Source organism: Drosophila innubila, chromosome X, assembly GCF_004354385.1.
Source record: "Drosophila innubila isolate TH190305 chromosome X, UK_Dinn_1.0, whole genome shotgun sequence".
Taxonomy (NCBI): Eukaryota; Metazoa; Arthropoda; class Insecta; order Diptera; family Drosophilidae; genus Drosophila; species Drosophila innubila.
The window spans coordinates 27,130,119-27,151,090 of NC_047626.1; the positions used below are offsets into that span (position 1 = coordinate 27,130,119).

General features: G+C 35.0%; 1 protein-coding gene across 4 annotated transcripts in view; it reads left to right on the forward strand.

Annotated features, from left to right (window-relative positions):
* Window positions 1–1,737: 1,737 nt before the first annotated feature.
* Window positions 1,738–20,972, forward strand: part of LOC117792200 (moesin/ezrin/radixin homolog 1) — a 29,579-nt gene continuing 10,344 nt past the window's right edge. Inside the window, exon 1 of one of the 4 annotated variants that reach the window (XM_034632250.1) lies at window positions 1,738–1,965. The gene's annotated coding sequence lies outside the window, so the exon portion shown is untranslated. Of the gene's footprint in view, window positions 1,966–5,959; window positions 6,196–7,868; window positions 8,108–20,972 lie in introns of those variants that run through there. The other 3 variants (XM_034632266.1, XM_034632242.1, XM_034632258.1) reach the window with 3 other exon arrangements.

Sequence of the window (20,972 nt, forward strand, 5' to 3'; positions counted from 1 at the left end):
TATAATTATTTCTACATAAGAAAAAAAAATAATTTAACAAAATCCTAAAAAATATTCTAAAAACATTTCTAAAATTCAATATTAAGAAAAATGTTACTAAATATGAACATCGACTTCTATTGAATAGAAAAGACGAGTTCCCTTTTAAAATATACGGGATTGGTGCTAATTTTTTATGATCCGCCATTATTCTTCAAACAAATCCCGTTAGAATTGCGGCGCGGCGTCCTAAAACCGAGGGATTCCGATTTTTTATTTTCTAGAATTTTTTAAATTTTTGCATAGTTTTTTTTGAATTTTCTTGATTTTTCGATATAATTTTTTTTTCAAGAATTAAATTAGATAACTTCTCTTCCCGACGGCTGACGAACTTCAAACCTTTTTTAAAATATTAAGCTTCATCAAATTTATAAATTTTTTATTAAGTTTTTTGCATTTTAAAATTTGCATTTTTTGTCAGTGATGGGCAGGCTGGCCGTCAGTGTTGTGACGGCTGCCACCGTGGTTGTTGGCCCGAGGTGGTGGTGCAATTAATAGAAAGGTTGCCTGACGATTTAACGTTGCCACACCGTTTTTTGGAATCAGGGCTGCCATTTTGTATTTTTGCTATTTTTTAGATGCTTCCCAACCAGAAACAGCTAGAATTGGGATTTCTAGTTTAATTTGTTGAAACAGCGCGGTTGCCACAATTGGTGTTTTTGCAACAAAACGGTTTTTTATTTCCTGATAGAATAGCACTTTATTTATTGGAAATGGATCTTTTTTACTTCAACAAGAGTTTCTTGAAAACTATTAAAAATGTTATTTAGATCTAAATATTTTCGGTATCAATAATAAAAATGAATTATACTAAAATTCCCAACACAAGTACACTTTTAATATCGCAGAAAAGAGTACATAAACTTTGGACTAAATCAAAGGTATTATGTTAATTTCTCAAAAATATTCGCAATCAAAATTTTTTTATTTAATAGAGTTTTTCACATCAAAGTTTTTACAAAATTTCGTTTTCCAAAAAAATTAGATTTATTTATAAAAATTGCCTGGTTTTCATAAAATTGGCTCATTTTTTAGTCAAATTGGCTCTATTAAAACATTTTTTTGGCTAATTTTAAATTTATTAAGTGGCAGCCGTGTGAATAAGTTCACTAGGTAATTCTCCCATTTTATTATTCAGTTGGTATGTTGTCATAAACTAATTGGTTATTATTCAGTTGTCATGAACGATGAATAGGAATAGGTTATTCTGATCAGTTGGTCAGTTGGTTGGTCATGAACCATGTGAATAAGTTTCAACGGATTCTTGATAGTTAAACAGTAAAATGTGATATGCATTTCAAGTTTATTAAGTTAATTAGAATAGAAGACAATTGCTTATTAGTTTCAGAGTTAAGTTTTAATTTTTGTGTGCTGCTTTATTTATAACCTAGGTATATGGGGTTAGTAAAACCACTCGAATTGTATTTAATATGTAAATAATGAAAAAAAATTGATCCCATCATGGAACTTAATGTATTTTAATCTATTTGTAAATGTATAAAAGTTTTATTGTCATCAAGAAAATTTTATTTAAGCTGACCGACCTACTTGAAAAATTACCGATATAGTTTATTAATGACTGAATAAGTTCACTCGTTCATTTCAATGACCCGTTCATTTAAACTTTTTAGAACAAAACGACCCAGCTCTAGAAACAGCTATTTTGGCAAAAGTTGGCAACGCTGACAACGACAACGACAGCGAAGTAATTTTTGTGCTTTTGTGTGCCCGCCGCGCCACTGAAGCAGTTTTTATTATATTATTTTTTTTTCGTTCAACTTTTGTGTGATTTTCTGCGCATTTATAGCCAATAAACAAAACAGCGACAGTATTTTGGTGATTGTGTGTGTATGTTGCGTTGTACATAATATAAAGTAAAAAAACTCCACGCAAACACTTTGTTGCCGGTGTCAGTCGAAATTGCAGGTGAGTTCAGTTGAGTTCAGTTAAAATTAATTGGTTTTTCATTTCTTATACCTAGTTCTTCAATATATATATATATATATATACATATCCATGTACATTATATGCAATTGTATGTATAGACACTATATACATATTCTATATGATCATGCAGCAATAAATATGAAGTGGGATGGCAAGAAAAGCAAGCAAGAATCGAGCAAACGGAATGAGTGTGTAACGCAATGTTGAAATACCGGTGTGCGCGGCGTCAGTGTCTCTTTATGTATGTATGTATGTGTATATGCATGCCAGTACTTGTGTGCGTATGAGAGAGCGAGAGAGAGAGAGAGCGCGACTTGAGTTGAGTAGCGTTGGTTTGAGTGAGTCATTAACCGGCCTGCGCGCCGCTGTGTCAACGTTTTCTGTTTTAGCCATTGCAAATTTGCTAGTGGCACTTTTGTTGTTGTGCCTTAATGCTAATTTTACTTGCTAAAACATGCAACTAACACAATTTTACTGTCTTGCAATAATAACAGCAACAACAACAGCAAAAGCCATCGACAATCAAAAGAGTGTGTCAATCAGACAGAGAGAGCGAATGAGAGTGAGTTGTGAGTTTGGGCTCTCTTCGCCGCTGTCTTTAAATCAAATTCGCCAAAAAGTCGGTTAAATTTTTGAAAATCCAGTTCAAAGCTTGACTTCGCCTTTAAAGTTGAGAGCGCGCGCGCGCCCTGTGCGTTAGAGCGAGACAAGGCAATATAATATGTGAGAATTAAAATTGTATTTCTTTATTATTATTTTTCTTGAGTATGCATCTGTGTATTTGTGCCTCTGTGTGTGTGTGTAAGTGTGTGCAATTGCCAGCTGCCATAAATCACGACTGCGTCACTGTCGCTGCCCGCCGGCTACCTTTTTATTTATTTATTTTTTTTTTGCGTTTTTGTTTTTTGTTGCTTATTGTTGTAGTTGTTGTTGAGTTAGGCAAAGCGTGTGAAAATTGCAGTCAACCACCGTTTTTCCAGCGTCGCATCGTCGAAAGTTTTTCCACACACACACAGACACATGCACACACACAGATACAACAAGATGTCTTATATTGTTGTTACTGTATTTGATTTTCTTTGTGTCTGCAGGTCGCTCACTTCCGTCTTTATCATGTGTCGCCTCACACACACACACACACACCTATTACTTGTGTGTGTCTGTGTATATACAATTTCACCTCTCTCATTAGCATAAAGGCGCATTTTCAAGCTAGAAGTAGCATTGTTAACTTCTCTATCAGTTTTACCATACATATGTATGTATGTACAATAGGGTGTCTCCTATTTTTCAATTTCAAAATGTCTAACGTCCCATCCCCAAAAAAGTTTTCATTCGATATTAAAAAAAAATTTAAAGCCTGAACAATCTTGAAAATTTGCATCCGATTATTCCTATGACAGCTATTTGATATAGTAATCTGATTTGGTCAGTGAGTAACATGTGCTAAAAAAAACACAATCTGTGATTTTTTTTGAGATAGCTTTAAAACTAACAAAGTTTCTCATATTAAGCAATTTTATTAATGTGTGAACTTTGACACCGAATTTGAACCCCTTGCAATTAGAATTTCGCAAAACGCCGTCTCATTGCTCGATAATATTGTCTCAGCTATATTGTGTACAAATTTCAGCATCCTAGGTCTTATGGTTTGCGCTGTGCAATGATCAGTGAGTGAGTCAGTGATTCAGGAAGGAGAGTTTTATATATTTATATATAGTTCAGATATAATACATACAAAAAAATTTACATTAAAATGTGATTAGGTTAAGTTAAAAAATTAATTTAAAAATTTGCGTTTAAAACTGAAAGATAAATTTATTTCAAATGTGTACAACTTGTGGGTCAAATAATCTGGGAGCCACTGTACACACATACATTTATATGCATGTATATGTATACTTACACACACTGATAGATTTTAGCATTTTATTGAACCGGGACATTTTTTTTTTGTTATTCTGATTCTTTGTGATTTGTCTAGCATCATCTCGAATGCTTCACATTCCCAAGCCATTTGTAACGGTTTGTTTTGTGGTAACAAGAAAGTCCCCATAAAGTAAAAAAAAAAAATCCGATCTAAAAGAAGAGAAGAAAAAAAAGCCGCAAAAGCCCATGAGCACCCAAGTTCTAAGCTTCGTCTCATCATCGCGCTGCGCGCTTGGCCCATTTTCAGCACAGAGAGCGAGAGAGAGAGAGCCGGATGCTGCGTCGCTGTTGTTTACACTCGCTCAACTATTGGCAACGCCTGCATGTGGTTGTGTGTGTGTATGTATGTTTACTGTCTTTGTGTTTGTTCATTCATTATTTGATTTATCGGCCGAAAGTAGAACGATTCGTAATTAGCCTTTTGAAACATGCCCAAAATGGGAAGCGACATTACAATCTCTCTATGACTCCTCCATCTCTCTCCCTGTCTCTCTCTCGTGTCAATTAGCACCTTATTTTCTATGATTTATGTACCATTTGTGTACATTTACAACTTCTGGTGCTCATCCAAGAAAACTAAGACAAAAACCAGTTTAAGTGCCAGCGTTGCCATTTTGTGCGAAATTTGCGTAGCTACAAAAACAATGCAGCAGAAGCGGTGGCAGCGACAGCAGCAGCAGCAGCTACAGGTAAGCAGCACCCAACGTTGACGTCGCTGCCGCTGTTTTTATGTGAGATGAGAGTTCAGCGCGTGAAAACACGTGAGCGTGAAAAATTTATTAGTATACATCATATATCGAATGGTAAATGTTTTAAAAGTAATTTGACCATAAGACATATACAGTAGTATCAAGTAAAATGTCTATATTCTTTAAAATTTTAATATATGTATTTTAATTGTTTACAACTACAAATACATAGGTGGCAATTCACGCGCCCATCACTAATCTTCGCATTTGTCCTCTGTTGCTCTGTTTGCGCCTGTTTTGTTTCTGTTGTGTGTGTCTTTTGGCATTGAATTCACAGAATTATTATTTTTGTTTTTATTTTTGCACAAAATCGAAAAGCAACAACACTCAAAGCAGAAGCAGCTACAAGACACGCTGACGTCATCGGCGTATGGCCGGCCGCCTGTTGAATTTATTTTTAAGGCGAATATTTTTAGGCAAACGAAAATTAAAACAGAATTCACAATTTGCATTTTGGCGCAGACTGCGATGCGACAGCGTCGTCGACGATGTCGACGTCACACGAGATTTCGAACTTGGCTTTTTTTTTTTCGAACTTGAAATATTCTTCTCTCTCACTCTCTATCTTTCTATTGACTCTCTCACGTGTGCTTGGCCATGAAGCGCAACAGCGCGCTGTAGCGTCGTGTCGTGTCGGCTGCGCAGTCGTGTCGCTGTCTCGGCACTCTCACTCGTTTGTTTGCTCATGCGTCGACAGCGCTGCGTTGCTGGCTTTTCATTTTTATATTTATAGATATAGCGAAGGAGTGAAAGAGGGGGGGGACTGTGCAACAAGTGTGCAGCAGTGGCTTATTATTGTTGTTGTACCGTATTTTATGTTAATTAACCAAAACTAGTTGTCGTTATGCTTGACTAGTTAAGCGGGCGCAGAGGCAGCGACGCGTAGAGGTAGCCGCCTCAGCATCGGTTGCGTTACGTAACAAAACAAACTTAAAACGGAATGAAAAACGTTAAAAGTTTAGAGCTGGGCGCTTTGCTTTCAAAATTAAATTTCGCCAGAGTTGCCACCTGGCAACAGACACTTGTTATGCTCACCGATCTCTCTCACTGGGAGAGTATGATTGAAATATATATAAAGAGAGACACAGAGGGAGAGAGAGAGAGGCTCCAAGCCAGCCGCGTGACTTGCTTTTTGGGCTGCTGCTGGCCGGCCATTAAAAATTCGTGTGGAGCATCTCGCGAGAACCGAAAGGCAGTCCCCTCACCCCCTCCTCTCTCATCCACCGTTCAGTGCATATAGATAAAAACGTTGTGCGCTCGCATTCGCCGCGCTGCGCTGCGACGCGTCGTAGACTCATTTCGCATTTGACTTTCGGTACGTGCAGTCAGCGGACGGCGCAGCAAGGAAACTGTCAAAAAAAAAATTTGAAGCAACTGTTATTGTTGTTGCTTTCATTGTGAGTGCTGTTTTTTTTTTGCACGTGTGCAAGTGAGAGAGTGCAATAGCGTGAGCGCAGAGAGCTCTTAAAAGCTTTTTCATATCAAAACTTATCGCGCGCTTTTAACATTTAATTGTTGGTATTATTTGCATGTAAGTAAAGATGTATGAATACATTTGCATGTGCCTGTGTGTGTGTGTGTGTATCGGTAAATTTCAGGCTGCAGTTTGGCAACGCCTTAAAACTGCTGCGTTATCACCAACAGCAGCAGCGTTTGTCCAATCAGAATCGCCCTTCACCCACTTAATGAACGCAGTGTGAGAAATTAATCAACGGCAAAATAAATGGAAAAATAAGAGAAAATGAAAATAAACGAAAACCCTTTGCTCCGACTCAAGCGTCGCGTCGCTTGTTTAGTGGGTCAAACGCCGGACGACCTCCGGCACCGCCCCAAAAGCGATCCACAACTTACATTTGTATTCCCCTCTCATTCCTCCACCCACCAACAGCACTTTGTGCTATCTTATCTGCTATATTGGACAAAAGTCTTTAAGTATTGCGTGCAGCACAGCACGACGTCGGCGTCGGCGTCGCGTCACTCTGACGACTGTGATCTCTTTCGCTTGCACAAATCACCATAAAAATTGCGTGGGAGAGCTTTTACTTTTGCTTGAAATGCTTTTGAAAGTGAACGATGAAATCGCAGTGACTGCGACGCCAACAGACAAGTCAAGCAGCTGACCCTCTCACAAAATGAGAGCGCATGATGCGTACGACAAGGGTTGCCAGATGATGCTAAATGGAGTTGAAGCTGAAAATGAAAATAAAGATGGGAAGTGGGGAGTGGGGGAATATGCAAAGTATAATAATTCAAGACAACACTACAACAACAAAATATCATGTTTATATCTTCTTTTTGAGTTGTTGAACTTTTTCTGATTCTGATTCCGAATTGGAATTCATTGTATAAAGACAGTTACTATAGAAATGCAGATCATTTTCACTGCAAGCCGTATCAACTTTGTGGATTTATAATATTACTGCATAGATCATTAACAATTTCCACGTATTGATCATGTTTTAATTCGCATATCCAACGTTATTTGTTTATCGATAAACGATACCAGGAGATCGATGCACTTGCATTTCTCCCGCTCCTCTGTTTTATAATGATGATTTGGCCAAAGGAAAACAAATATATATACTATACCTGTTGATTGCGTATTTCTGTTGCGGTATTTTTTTTTATCAACACAGCAAATGACAGAAACAAAATTGATAAACTATATATTTTTGTAAAGCTATGTACGTAATGTTCTAAATTGGGTTGTGATCGCGACGCAACGCGGTTATCGGTATGTCGCTAAAATATTTCTGTGCGTACGTGTGTGTGTGTCGACTTTGGTTTATTGCTCGAGTCGCAACCTTGCACCTGCAGCTGCAGCTTCAACTTGAAGTGAACTTTCAATTGATTGCCAACTAAATGAATGAGTCAGCCAACCTAACCTCTATAGTACATCCAATGACCCCTCCTCTCCCCCCCCCCCATGCAACACCCTGTTCATTCACTGTTATTGATATGCTTTGGCGCTCATATCACACAAACACACACACAGGCACTCGCATAGATGAGAGTTATTATTTGCTGTGATATCTTGAAATAGCAACAATGTTGCTGCTTTAACTGTCTTTGCTTGCTCTCTTCCCGCTCTCTCTCTCTCTCTCTCTGTCTTTCTTGTATTCTCTTTCCATCATTTTTCTTTTCTATCACTTTCTGGGCATAACTTGTGCTATTATAAAATTTGCCATTTAGTCAGCAGCAAACTTGCTAACGCGTCTGTACAAAGCAACGCACGCAGCAAGCTGAAGCAGAAGCAACAGCAAGCCGAAGCCGAACCCGAAGTCGTTGTCGTAGCCGTAGCCGAAGCTTAATTCCTCCCGCACTCACTCAATTATTTACTTGTGTGCTCACACTCTCGCTCTCCGTGACGAGAGAGTTAACGAATCGCAGCAGCAGCAGTAGCAGCACCAGCAGCAGCAGCAGCGGTTACCGGCAGCGGCAGTGTAAGCTTCAGTTAGACAGTCGCGACGGCGCGCTCGATTCAATCAGACGCAAAAACAAAAAACAAACACAAAAGAACAATTTTTGTATGACGTTCGTTTCGAATTCACTTGATTTTTGAGTGCAAATTGCAGTGTTGAATAAATGTTGTTTTTTTTTTAGTGTGCTGTGTTTAAAAAAAAAGTGCATCTGTGCGAGCAATAACAATAACTACAATAATAACGTACGTTTATAACAACAACAACAACAACACAACACAACAACAACTTGTGGGTTGGTATACAAAATTGAACTTAATACATTGTGAATGAGAGAAAAAATAAAAATAAAAGGCAATGTGCCACACTGTGTGTGGCTCTTGTGTTGTCCAGTCAACGGCTTTTCTAAATTGACATACTTTCTAAAAGCGCTGCTAGAGAAGCAGCAGCAACAAGCAAATCTGTCCAGCAACAACAAACAAGTAATGGCAATGGCTAAGTGCCACAGCAAATGCCGCTGCAGCAGGGGCAGGTTTACAACAAACGGAGACGGAGACAGAGACAGTGCCTCATAAACAAGTTGATAGACAGTCGAGCAACAGCAAAAACAGCAAAACCAACAAGAAAAACAACAATAGCACCACCAACAACAACAACAACAGCAGCAGCAAAGTCAACGACTGCGACGCACTTCATATGCCTTTCTGACCATTGGTCTTTAAAGCTTTTACTCAGGTGTCTGCTGCGACTCGTTTGTCCAGTAGTGACTAAAACTAACTGTAAAATATGCAATCCATGCCTATTTGAGCCGTTCCATTCCATATCAAAACTCTTGGCCAACAAAAAAAATCTGCCAAATTCGATACATCTTTAATGTGTTGAAAACTAATTGGATTGCTTGTAAAGAAAGCTTGAAAAGTAAATTGTAATTTTTATCCGAACTGATATTAAGTTCCTTAAAAAATGGCTTTTCGCTATAATTATCTATTTTCAAGATAGAAACTTGATAAAAAAAATAAGTGTTTTTTAGAGAGAATTTAATCCTTGAAGTAAAATATGCAATCGATGCCTATAAAATCGATTCATATCAAAACTCTTAGTCAAAACTCTCTGTCAAATTTGATACATCTTTGTGGTGTTGAAATATAATTGGATTACTTTCAAGCTGCTTGTAAAATAAGCTTGAAAAGTTTCTTTAAACTTTTGTCCGAACTTAACATCAGATAATCCTTAAAAAGACGATATTCGCTATAATTGTTCGTTTTCAAGATAGAGATTAAAAATGCCATCGAAAGATATGAAAAATAAAAAATTTCTCGATCTTTTCAAATATATTGGTAGTTGAAGAGAAGATAAAAATCTTCAAGTCTTCTCGCTAGAATTGATAAAAAATTTTATTGCATAATTTCTTTTTTTTTTTCTAGGTTTTTCGACCTTTTAAAATTAATGGTAAACATGAAGTACGCTGCATAAAATAATTTTTAATTAAAAGATGTTTAAATAACATAAGAAGAAAGGGAATTAGTTAATCGATAAAGTAGTGTATCTACTCTTCACCAACAACTCTAAAATTTTCAAAAAAGCGTAGAAGTCCTAAAAATCCCAAAGACTCAAAATGTGTTAATGAGAATTGAGCTCTCTTTTGAAAATATTATTCCATTGGCATTATAAACTAGACAAAGCATGAAGAAAGCAATATAAAGAAATGGGTAGCGATGGAATGCGAAGATTTCTTCACTATACCAAAATTATAATAAATTTGTTTAATGAAATAATCATTATAACAATTGAAGATATTTTAACTCGAGATCACATAATTTGGCAATCGCATGATGGATGGTATTTCCCCTAGACGAGGCTATACTTAAGTTGATGCTGCATGCGATGTGCGCGTGTTTTAATGCATTTAAATTCGCTTTGTAATTTATGATATTGTTATTAGTTTAAACATTTAAAAAACTTAACCAAATAGCAGAGCGTTTTCAACGTTTGTTTTTAATGCTGGCCATGCTTTTTATTATTATCAAGTGCAGTTGATGAAATGATGGAAAAGATGGTTGATCACACACGCACACACACACTCTCTCTCTCTCTCTTTATCTCCCTATCTTTCGCTCACTCTCCATGTCTTTAGAGTTGTAGACTTGTCTAGCTGATGGGGCCTTGATAGTTTCAGTGCTGTGGAGGCCATTGGCCAATGTTGGCCGCATTGCTAAAATTCCGCAGCTTTCTTTTGTCTTGCAGCTTTCTTCAGCGTCTCTATGTAAATTTTTGTTAAAACTATCAAAAAATAAAAATAAAATGGAATGCTGTTAACGTTTTACAAGAGAGACGCGCCCAAAAAACAATAAACAATTAAATGATAAAAATCTCTTGTGAAGGTCACGAACAGTTAAATTCTAAAAACATTTCGATGAGTTAATCTCTCGACAGTATTTTTTTTTTTGTATTTTTTGCGTTGACGCTTCATTGATTTACAGTAAAAAAAACCAAAAACTCATTTACATAGATGTTTTAACTCCCTTTTCTTGGTCCCCTACCCCTCTTTCATGCCACCCTTTCAAAGCTCGTTGATTCATTATTGCTGTCATTAGCATGAAATCAAAGCGAAAATGTCAAAAAGCAAATACCTGGAAAAAAATAACATTTTTCTGTTGAGTGTGGTGGGAAGGGGGTAACAGGTTCTTTTGATTTTTGTTGTTGTTGTTGTTGTTGTTGTTACGTTGAATGCGATAGCCGAAAAAGATGTACAGAGTGTTGTTGCTACAGGTGTAACTTTTAACTGCATACAAATGCTCATTGATACAACACACACAGACACACACAAGCGCGCATAGTTACTGAGAAATGAACACGATTGCACGTAAAGCAAGCATAGATCGTACTCGCTCTCCCTCTCTCCCCCACCCTCCCTCTGTCCCTCTGTCTCCCGTGTTGTCTATGACGAGCTTTGCACTGCGCTTTAGTGTTGCGTCAAAGTTCAAGGTGTAAAAAATACGATAAATCTTTAACATGCTTGTTAATATAACAATGTGTGTGTGTGTGAATTTGTTGCTCTCTTACTCACTCACTCAGTCACTCTGCCTCCGTTTCTAATGCTCTCTCTTGTATTGCTCAAAACTGAGCTCATCACCAGTTGCGGTGGATGAGAAGCCAGGAGGAGGTGGAGTTGCAGGTGGAGGTGAAGGTGGCAACAACAGGTAGACAGTAGGCAGTAGGCAGCAGCGCACACGTTTAAAAATAGTTAATTATTAATTGATGAAATGACTAATTGTGCAATTGTTGTGTTCCATTGCTGTGTTGTCTCGTTTGCCATAAGTGTAAATGTGTGTGATTTTTTTCTATTATTTTTATTAATTTTTTTTCTTCTTACCTATTTGTTTTTGCATGCGTCAAGGTAGAAACAATTTAATTTAACGGCGCTTGGCGATGATGATGAATCAGTTATAGCTCAATGACAGCAATGTTTGTATGTTTGACTCAGATTGACATTGTGATAAAAGCACACACACACACACACACACACACACACGCAAATTGACATGCACTTGTTGCCAAAAAGGTTTTTTCTTTACAGCCCAAATATGGACTGAGATTGTTAAAAGCTTATGATTTAAAAGGCAAAAGCTTCTTATTTTCAGAAAGGCATCAACAATTGCGTTGCCAAATTAGCGTTTTTCAAACAGATCTGTCCTTTATTTCAAATTAATTGGCTGAAACTTTTCTTAAACATCCTTAATTAGGAAACATTGCGATACTTAAATCATATTCATTTAAAATATTTTTATTATGCTTAAAAACAAAGTGACCATTAACTTGTAATCGATACCAATTATTTCTAACATGCGATTGTCTGAATACCACATAATTTCATCAAGCTTAAAAAAATTACAATTTTAAGACCATTATAAAACTTTGGTTAAACATTGCCGAATTTTAAAACTGGATGATTCGTTATGTTAACGACTTAAGACATAAATAATAATAATTAATTTATTTTTGAGAGTGCTGTATTTTATACAATTCTTGATATAAGGATTATAAAAAACCGTTATTTTACATAAATATTTTAAATAACTTTGTATTTAACAAATAGTCCTGTTGTGTTATTTCTTTGTTGCATATTTTGTTTTTGGGTCTATCTGTCCTGTTTTATCTTATCAATAGCTGGCAGCACTGATTCTGAAGAAGACATTGAGTTGACAACGCTCTCTTAATCATAAAACTTGTTTTCTTAAGTTGGAAACTTTAAATAAGAGTATCCTAAAAGTAGATGAACAAACTGAAAACTGAAAGAACAAATTTCTTGAATTTTGATTAAAATTATAGGAAAGCACAGTGCATCAAGTAGATGCTATGTTTTGAGACTCTTACAACTCTGTCTTGTATTCACTGTCGTATAAACGATCGAATATATATATAGTATATGTATGTATGTGTGTGTTTGCATTGCCATTTGTTTTCCCTTTTTATTTTTTTTTTTATCGAATTGTAATCATTTGAAAATGTTTTTGCTCTCTTTCTAAGTGTGAGTTTAATTTGTTGCCGTTGTTTATTTTAAATTTAATGTTGTTTTAATGACAGCTGTGACGCCAACGATGTCAAAGTCGACGTCGGTGCTAGCTTTTTTCTTTCTTTTTTTATATTATTTTTTTTATTTTGATGCACATTTTCATTAAAGCTGCGTCAAGCTGTTGTTGTTGTTTTTTTTTTTTATCGCTTTTGCTTTTGGTAAGCGCTGCATAAATCCATCAAACAAGAAGACATTAATCCTTAGCATGATTAGTGACTAGCTGGGATTACCCAATTTAGTCAATTAATTACCAGTCGATAGGCACTAGAATTTAGAAAATTCGATTCTTTAGCAAATCGATTTAGCCAACCCGAAAATTATAATGAAGTTTTGTAAAAATATTTGGTAATTTTCGGTAACTTGGAATTTTGATTCTTTTTGATTATTCTAGGGATTCAAACTGAATCTCTATTCAAATCGATTTAGTCGATTAAAAATCGAATCAAGTGCCAGCACTAATAAGAACGCAAATTCTTTTCAGTTGTGCACACGCGAACACACACACACACATGTGAATGACAATTTCAACGGAAACTTGAGGCAACTGAACAATTGAAGTGTCTGCGGCTTCAACTGCGGCTGCATATCGTATGCATAACCTCAAAACTCAATGTCACGCATATTATTTACTCATTTTTATTAGAGTGTTTATCTGTATGTGTGTGTGTGTGTGTGTGTCTATTGTCTATGGGTTTTTGTTGCTGTTGTCTTGACGATTAATATTTGCGAGGTAAAATGAAATTAGCTAACGAGTTGCGACTGCGGCTGCGACTGCGGCTGTCATAAAAAATAAGTTGCAAATAATAAAAATAATAGCAAATGGCAGAGATGAGGCCGACCGACCGTTGTTATTGTTGCTTTTATATCAACCAGTATCTCTATAACTATCTCTGTTACTCCAATGCTCATTGTTGCATCATATAAATAGCTTGTCGCACAGTTTTGCATGCACAAATTGTCTGTCGTTTCATAACCGCGCAAAAAAGCTTTGCATACATTTAATAAATTACACACAAAACGATAACTAAAACAGAAAACAACAACACGCATCGAATTGCTCAAAGCGCTCTTCCGTCTTGTTGTCTCTCTTGAATGTAAGCACTGCTTGCGCTCAAATTAAGGACGCAAAGCAGCGCAGACGAATCGCTCTTTCGCGCTTAGTCCTCTCTCTTAAATTAAGGACGCAAAGCAGCGCTGCTCTAAATAAGTAAGCAGCGCAGCGTTTGCTTTCCAGTAGGTCTGTCTTCGTCTTCAGCTTTGATTGCGCACAGTGCGTGCTTATGTGGGAGAGAGATCAAAAACAGAAAGCTAATTGCGTGAGCTGGTGAGTGCGTGAGTGTGTAAACTGCTTTGTTTATCGATAACGCATCGTGAAGGGAGGGGAGAGAGAGAGACATGCGACCCAATTGACAGTCACCGTGGTGCTGTAGTTATTTGTCTATTTGCCAATTTGTAATTGTTTTTTTTTTCTTCTACCCTTTTTTTTTTTGGAGCTCTTCATTTCGCTTTTCGGGTGGGCCACATAAAAATACTGATATGAATTATATTTATAACACAAACATGCTTGAGTCTGTATGTGTGCGTTGTGTTTGTATGTTAGATAAGATATGCACATGATTTCATTGTGCAAATACAGAAGAATAGTTGCTAACGGAAGTGACGTTGACAACAATCGAAAACTACAAAAAAAAACTAGCAATAAACACGCCCGCACTGTAATAGTAATTTTATTTAAAAATTTTTTTTTGACAAAGTTTTTTTTAGTGTGTTAAACAAAACACAAAAAAAAAAAACATTCTCTGCTGTTAGTACAAACGTAATTTGATTGAACGCAAAAAAAAGAAAACAATAAAAAACGCACTGGTTTAGTGATCGAGACTAATAGATACCCTATTCAAGTCTGAGATACTTAGCACTTATGTGTAACTTTATTAAACTTTTATATTTGCTTGTCATGGCAATTGGAAATAAAAGCATTTGAGGCATGACGGCAAATAAATAGCATTTTGATAAAAGTGTTGCTGCAGAAATAAACAAATAAAAAATCTCATCGTCAGAGTTCATTTGTTTTCTTTTTTAATTTTAGTTAAACCTTCAGAATTGTCGTTTGTTTATCAGAGTTTTAATTAAATATTTATTCAATATTATGTGTTTTAGTTATGTTCCACACACACAAGAAATAAATAGCAAATTCCTTTCAGAATTTTTTAACACATAGTTTCTCTCGCTTCTGTAGGGTATTAATATTGTATGATATGTTAACAATTTCATTTCGAAATGCACGTCGGGCGACTTAACGTGGCCAGCACTGATAAGCGACACGTCTCTGTTATGTAATTTGACCCAATTGAGATTATCATTGACTCAACAGCACGATATACACACACTCTACAACCGCAACAACAATCATAAAAGCAACAACAGCAACATAACAATCACGTAGTAACTATTGGCTCAAATTAGCCGAACTCTGTTTGGTAGTACAAAAAAAAAATAATAATAATAAAACTTTCCATTGATTGAGCTGTGAAACAACCGAAAAAATTGTCAAAAAACCGTCAGTTGCCCTTCAAAAGCAGCAACAACTACAACAATAACGACAACAATTCATTCGCACACAATGTATTTGCTTTGTATGTTTGTGTGCTTGCCTTTTGCATGCAAAACATTTGTTAAATTGACCAAAGCAATTAACAAAATAAAAAAATAAATAAATGAGCAGCACGCGAAATACAAGAAGACAAAGTGTGAAGGAAGTAGGAAAGTTGCTTTTCGATGAAAGGAATGGATGAGCTTTTGATATCTTAAATAAAACAACATATGAAAATAATATAATAAAGAAATTTGAACACATCAATTGAAATAAATGCAATAAATTATATAAAATAAAAATTATAATAAATGGAATATATGAAAAATTACAAAAATAATTGAATAAGCTCTTTATATCTCAATTGTGGATAGGACACATAATAAAATAATAGCAAAATAATATAGAAATAGATATACATTTAAAATGGAATATAAATAAGAATTACTAATTATATATAAATAATGGCAAAATAAATTAAAACTAAAAAGTTTAATAAATAAATAAAAATTATAAACAAATAGAAAGTCGAGGTCTGCGTAATTTTATTTACATAACTATTTCAAGAATTTGGTAATTTTGTGCAAGTTGGAATTTTGATTCTTTTTGCGTACAGTTCTCCATTTTCGCAGAATTAAGTGCTATTACTGATTAAATTCTTTGCCGAATAATGTTAATTGCTTAATCTTATCCCCCACTCTGTTCTCTCCCTATCTTCCATTTACTAAGTGCATGACAGTGTTGTTTAATGCCGTTTGGCCAGTGTTGTTTGGACTTTGCATGAAATACACATATAAATAAAAAGCATAAAAACTAATTGTTGCAATGAGTTGGCAATTTAAAAAAAAAAACAAAAAAAAAGAAGAGAAAGAGACGCAAATGTCATAAAATGAAAAGAAACATAAAACGCTTTTTAAATGTATTTGCGTGTGGTGTTAATTATGACCGCGGTGATGTTTTTATTTTCTCCCATACCGAGCACCTCATTTCCTCTTCCCACACCTCCCTGCCCCTGGCCACCTCTCTCTCCCTCAGCTCCTACGCATAACGTGCTGTTTGTTGTCTCCTCTCGCTTTTCGCTCTTCGCTTTTCACATGTCGTTTAGATGGATGGATATAAACAAAGTCTCTGACATTTGACAGTTGCTTTGTTGTTGTTGCTGCCTCTAATGTTGTTGTTCTTTTCTTTACTTGCTTGCCATTTGTTTGCTATCAAGAACATTTAAGCCTAATTTGCTTCATTAAATTGTCACATTTGTATTTTTAATTGCTCTGTGTGTGTGTGCACAGACACTTCCATAGACTTTATAGAAATTAAATACAAAAAAAAAAAAAACTATTTCGGGCGGCATCTAAGCTTTTTTCTTGTGTTGATTTTGTTTTTTTTTAATTAACAGCTGCACTGAAAATATTTTTAAAAGCGTAATTAACATTTGTTACTAAGCCGCTTTTCTGCCCTTTTAGTTCGCCTCCCTCCTTCTCCCCCTTGCCTTTTGTTTTACCTGTTCTCATTCAACATTCAACCAAATGAAAAACAACACAGGTCTGTGTTAAAGTCTTGAACTATGAGATGCCCTATAAAAATCACTTGAGCAAGAGCTAAAAATAAAATCAGCTCAAAGATTTTGCAATCGTCTTAAATTCGTAATCTGTTTCAAAGTTTCAGCATTCAATTTAAGTAATTGTCTAATAAAGAATCTGTTACAATGTAGAAAAGAGTATTAATATTGTATATAGAGTATAGAGAACTTGACTTGATATTATTTTCAAGGTTCCTTCAACAAATTTAAATATATATCAACGAACAAAACAGATTTCCACAATGCAATAAACTTTACTAAAAGATTACACGAATAATTAATAAAAAAAAACATGTTTAAACTATAAATAAATTTTCGACAAATCTATAAAAATGTAATTTTTTACCATTTGCCTTTTATATACCTTTGCAAAAGTGTGGTATACCCTCTTCGATTGATTCGAATTTGTACAGGGTATGAAAACAGTTTACTTGGTCAAAGATTCGCTCGCTTGATTGCCCCATTTTAATTATTGGCCACAGCCAGTGCACAACAGAAAGAGTCCAAAATAAAGACAATAGATAGATAAACAGAAGGGGGGAATGGACAGAAGAAAGGAATCCACATGCCATGAAAAAAAAAGACAAATAATTGATGAAATTAAAAGTTTTGGCGCAGAAAATGTTTTGGCTATTTATTTAATGTTTATTATTATTATTATGTTTTTTGATGCTTGTTTTATGACTTGAAATGAAAATGAAAAGTAAAAGCGAATGGGGCAAAGAGATAGGAGAGACATATCTTCTCTTTCTTCTCTCTCTCTCCCTCTTCATCTGCCTCATCTTTTTCTTGTTGTTGTCTTTTCGCTTTTATGTGTACTTTGTAGTTATTTGGCTTCCATTGCGTTGCGCATACGCAATGTGAGAGACGTCGCTCTCTCTGTCTTTCTCTTTCACTCTCCTTCACTGCTTGCTTCTGCGCTCAAAAAAGTTCATTAGTAGTTGCGTTTGGCTTTGTGCTCTCTGTGGTTCCGGTGGTCAAGCAGTAAACGTGATTTGTTGTTGTTGCCCCCCTCCGTTGGCCTCACGTTGACTACTGCTTGCTTAAAATTTGAACTCATTAAATGCAGTTAATGGATATTAAATATAAACAAAACAATGAGCCAATGTTGCGCGTGGGTTAACTTAACCCACAGCGGGTAGTGATTATGTAAACTGTGCTATGTATAACAGTTGGACAAGCAGTTACGATAGTAGCTAGCTGTTATCGATTATAGCAGAATTGGAACAATGCCAAAGATAATATCGATAGCATGTATTTTCCGTTAATTTTTTTAAAGATGACCAAACTTTAAAACATAACTATGCCAAGTTTAAGCAGTTGTTCTATCGATAACAGCAGCAAATTAGAGACGTAAACGATTAGAGATTAACCAACTCTTATTGATAACAGCGGAACTATGAAGGGTCAGTTTGAGGTGATTTCGATAACGAACATAAGGTAGTATTTTTAGTTGGTATTTTGAGATTAACTATTTCCCAAAGATTAAAGCAGAGCGTGCTAGATAAATTTGAAATGATGTCGATATTTTTAGTCAAAACTCTTGTCGATAACAACAGTGCTAAGTAAACTTTGAAAGAAGAGCTTAAATTTATCGATAAACACTTGACTGTTTTCAGCCATTTTTTGCGTCATGCTGCCAACACAACTTACGCATTTTGCCAAATCATTTTCATTTCCGCTTCTGTCGGTTAACTTCAAAAAGTAGTCAGCTAAGTCACTCCCCTACATATTTCTTCTTTCTCCCTTCCTTCCTTCCTTAATTCCACACACACACAGCAAATGAGCCAAGTCAAAGATTAAATGTCAAATAAAATCAAATGTTTTGTAATCAACTGTAGTTAGGAAATGACGCATATCTTGTTGAATGCATATTGAGAACGACTCCAAAACTCTGTGTGTGTCTGTGTGTGTATTTATATATCTTTTAATGATTCATCTGCTAATATTGTTCGCATTACTCGCACTTTTGACTCAAAAGTTTGATTCAAGCTAAAGGAATTTGTCACCGCTGCCACTGCTGATACGCAGCTTATTTACACCTGTCTAAAAAAAAATGAGCTCATTTCAAGCTCTACTGTATATGGCCCACTCAACTACAGGGGCAAGTAAATAACTTTTTACAAAAAAATACAACTAAAAAATTTAGTAAAACAACAAAAGTAAACTCACTTCGAGTGCCGACAAAACATTTTGGAAATACTCTTACAAAGTTCTCGAAAAATATTGTGAATTAAAGTTAGCGAAACTATTTGTTTCATATAAAAGGAATTTGTAATTATTGTTGATCATTAAGGTAACTACGAATATATTTAGAAATCGCAATATTATTGCAATTTTGATGAAAAACTGAAATTTCCATTTTAACATTTTGTTTTTATTGCAAATTCCCTTTACATTGTGATCATTTATCGAATATCTATACGGAGAAATTCTATAAAACGCAATTCCCATAAATTCTTAAAACATTAACATTTTTCGTAAGATTGTAATTACAACGTTTATATATTATGACAAAGTACATATGGGATTTTATGTCGAATGAAATAATACCAAGTGACATGTGCATCAGTTTGTCGGAAATTCTTGTAATACAAATACAGCTTGAGATATATACATATATATATATAAATATATATGTTTTATTTTTTGTTGCAGAAAATCTGATAAGCTTAATAATGTACATAAAGTATTCTGCAACTTTTCTAGGGCATATCTTGACTTAACTTTGTTGTATATTTGTATACGTAGTGTGTGTACACTTGAAGTTCACGCAGAAGCGATAATAAAGTCGGCATGATGTCATAACTTGTGCAAACAACAACAACAACACTGAAAACCAAAACTTTGGAATTTCTTTTTCGTTTTACAGCTAATGATTATTAATTTGCATTTCGACGGAAACTGTTTTTTTTTTTTTTGCTCAGGCTCGTTTCAAAATCATATTGTATTCGTATCTGTGTGTGTACACCCTATATCATATTTACCAGTCAGTTATAGGTAGTATTTGTTAGATAAACAGTTGTTGCGCTTGTTGTTTTTCTCCGTGTGACGTCACAACTGAGTCGCGTTTCTCGAATGTCATGTGTCAAAATGTCAATTGAATTTTCATTAAACGATGACAATTTACCTTAAAATTGGCATAAGAGTATGCGCGACTATCAGATACGTTATTTACAAAGTATGTATTGACTAAACCTATTCTTTAGATTTGATCAATTTTACTTTGAATTTTATAGCCCATTGCTCCGAAATATTCACGTTTTTAAGCTTAATAATAATTTTGTTTTTTTTTTTTAAATAATTTTCAACAATGTTTTAATCACTGAACTATAATCGACCTTTCAAGTCATGGCGATAGCTCAGCCTTTACAGTCACCAGGGTATTAAAAAGCATTTAAATGTTATGTTTGATCTTAAGTGAAGTTAAAAGAGGAAGCAATGTTTGAACAAAGTTGAAGAGTTTGTTAAATGGGTCCAAATTGCTGGGCAAACTTGTCATCGTTGTCGTTGCCGGGTCCGAGGTTCCATTATTTCATTATGAGTTGAGCTCATTACATTTCTTAATATGTGTGTACTTACAATTTTCGTTTGCTCGGATTGTTTTATGAGGAATTTTAAACGATAAGTTCATTCTCATGCTCTTCAAAAGCTTTAACACAGTCGTAATCTATTTGTTATTTCTGTTTTTTTTTTTACTTTTGTGTTTTATTTATTTATTTTTTTTTTGCATTTCCGTTGAGTAAACAAAAGGAAACAGTTTTATCAACTAATTTTTGGTCAGCGCGATTAGCAACAGCAAAAACCTCCAAAATTTTTAGTTAATTTCTAAGCACACGATCTCTTAATTATGAACGAAAAAGTTGTTTTTGCTTGTTGATGGTTTGGTTTGTCAAAGTGCCAGGTAAAATCGGAAATAAACCTAAACCAACCAGACATAGCGTGATATTTAGTTCTGTATTTCTATATATAGGAATTATGATCGTGAGCATTCGATTTGCAGTCGCATTTGCGCGTGCAGAAACAAATGTTAATTTGGTCCAACTATAAATTCGTCACAAGTTTGTTTAAAATGTGTACGAAATTTAAAAAAAAAATTGCATTTAATCTTTTTTTTAATATTTATTAATTTTAAAATTTTGTCTTA